Source organism: Gavialis gangeticus, unplaced genomic scaffold (genome assembly GCF_001723915.1).
Source record: "Gavialis gangeticus isolate Ggan-Ray unplaced genomic scaffold, GavGan_comp1, whole genome shotgun sequence".
Lineage (NCBI taxonomy): Eukaryota > Metazoa > Chordata > Crocodylia > Gavialidae > Gavialis > Gavialis gangeticus.
The window spans coordinates 143086845-143089512 of record NW_017728992.1 but is presented as its reverse complement, the minus strand read 5'-3'; positions in this window follow the sequence as shown (position 1 = coordinate 143089512).

Sequence of the window (2668 nt, the reverse complement as noted above, 5' to 3'; positions counted from 1 at the left end):
TGTGCCTGAAAGATCTTGTACTTCTGGAGTTATTTCAATAAACAGGATACTAAAAAACCACATGACATTGGATCATGAATGCTTTTTCCATGTTTATGTATGGTCATAACATTAGTAAAGTTATCGGTGAAATGGTATTGTGAGATGCAACTGAATATCCTTCCTACTGAAATCTGTCAGTACTATTCAAGGCCAATAAACAATGTAAAGGAAATGTTTTCCCTGTGATACTGTGATTAATTAAGAATAACTTTGACAGAATACAATGTTTTGGCTTGTACTGTACTTCATTTCCACATACTACTCTTATGCTTTGTTTTCTTCCGAGAATAAAACAAACACAAAAAGTATATTAAAGATAGAGAGGCAATACGGTTAACTTCCTCGTACTGGTAGATGATAGCCTCATCAACACATCAGATTAAAAATAAATGCAATGATTGATCATCATTTCCTTTCTCCTCTAATAGTGCATCTGGAGGAAATTTTTTCATAAAAACAGAGCATTAATATAAACAGATGCTAAATTTTATAAAGCAGTTGAACAGCAAATAGCATGAGCTTCTACCTCTAAAATTGGGGTTCCAGGGCCTCTGTGGGTCAGAATCTAACTGCTGCATAAGGGGTCAGGGATGCACCAGTAAATTTAGTGATTTATACTCTACAGGAGAGTGTTTACAAAACAGATTACCAGCTACCTCAGTACTGACAGAAGCCATAATCTGATCAGATGTAGAGAATGAACTACTAGCTGTCTCCAGAGGGACTCATCAGTTCTGCAGCAACACAGTTCAGGGGTATAAGTTATTGAGAAGCTCCAGACTACTCTATAAATTTAACATACTACATGTAATGCCCTCAGAATAGGGACAGATCAGTCTTGTAATTTCTCTTATAGAAGAGGACACTTGATAATGAAGATCCAGCAGGGATCTGCTGAAGGAAGAATTCAGATACAGAAGGCAAAAGGAGATGCTCATACACTCTCCTGAATAAAGGATTTCCTAGAGACCTCACAAAAAACATTAGTCATGAGAAGGGAAATGCCCAGTAACTTTCTCAGAGGCTGTAATTTCATGAATGGAGCAGTTTATGGGAAGAATAGACAGAAATCTGAGTGGAAATATTTTTTTCTGATTTTATTTTTGTATTTTATACTAAAGAATATTTAGTTTGGGTAGGCAATAGATTTCCTTTTCTTTAAAGATTCAGCTGACGATATCAATTCAAGATCCAAATGAGGAATGAGACTGATGGCCTTTTATGGAGTGTTGTTTTTTAATATATTGACCATATGGCAGAAACATTACTGACCAGTGCTCCCAGCCTGGGTAATATACTGGAGTCTTGAAGGGCTCTAGTGTGCTCCTAAGGCTGGAAGCACTGGCCACACATTCAATCTAAGGCATGACAGGAACCAGCCACAATTATTACACAGTTATTATTTTGTGTATTTTCTTGTGTAATAACTTTGTGGCTTATCCCCTGTTTTATCATGTCATTAATTGAATGAACATGTGGCTAGGTCACTACTTACGATGTGATTAACCAGTTAATCACATCTTAAGTGCAACATCTTTCAGGGGCCCTAGAAATCCTCCTATCATATTTAGCCAGCCAATTCTAGTTTTCAGGACAGGCTAGGCCAGTCTGATAGCACTGGTAATTCCTATAAAATTGATATTCTCCTACACAACTCTTTATCTGTTTCCCAGCTGTTATAAAGAGTAATAACTCCACACCATTGATATTTATGATTATTTATTTGACACTTGAAAGCATATAAAACTCCATTACCAAGTTTTTGAGCCAGCAAAACTTAGGCTTTCAATTTCAGGAAAACCTAATGCAGCTCTTAGGCACAGGGGCAGTGGTGACTTCTGGTTGCCCCCAGGCTGCCTGAACAATTGTGTGGCTGTAGCAGCAGCTGTTTCTTTCTATCCGACTGCCCCTCTCCACCAGGGAAGCTGTCCCAATTGCCCTGCCCAAGTTACCCCACTGCTGTTAGCACCTGAATATATAATCTGACTCTTTGGGTAATAGGATTTGAGGCTCATTAATAAAAATAAAACACCTTAAAAATGTACTTTTTTTTTGCTTAAACCTATATTTTTCTCTCAGTTATCCCAGTGCAGCCCTGTTCTTTTTGCAACAGGCAGACAGTAACACACTGAAAGTTCTTGCACCATTATAAATGGATCGCATCATTTGAAAAACTGATTTATTACCTTTATCAATTAAATATGAACAGTCAAACTCAAATACAATTTGCCATTACCTGTGCTTTAGTATTCTACATGGACATTATCTCATTTAACTCCAACTGTAGACTCTATTCTGTAACTCAGCTCCAATTAAATAGACTTCACTTAAAAAAAACAAACCTTAAAATTCACCATATTGAAAGCAGCTCTAATTCATATATTTAAAAAAATTTATTTAATGGCCACAACAGTTCAGAGTAGTTACATCATGGCTTTGCAATATGATTGCACATAGCTATTCAGTCCACTGGAATACTAGACAGCTGGGAAAAGATAAAAATGGAGTGTACAGTAAGTTTGTTCACTGAACTGAGCTGTTGTTAGGAAGTCCAACTCAGTGCAGAGATAGAGACGTGATCTTCATGCTTTGTTGTAGACTCTAGTACATTTGACCCCATTCATAT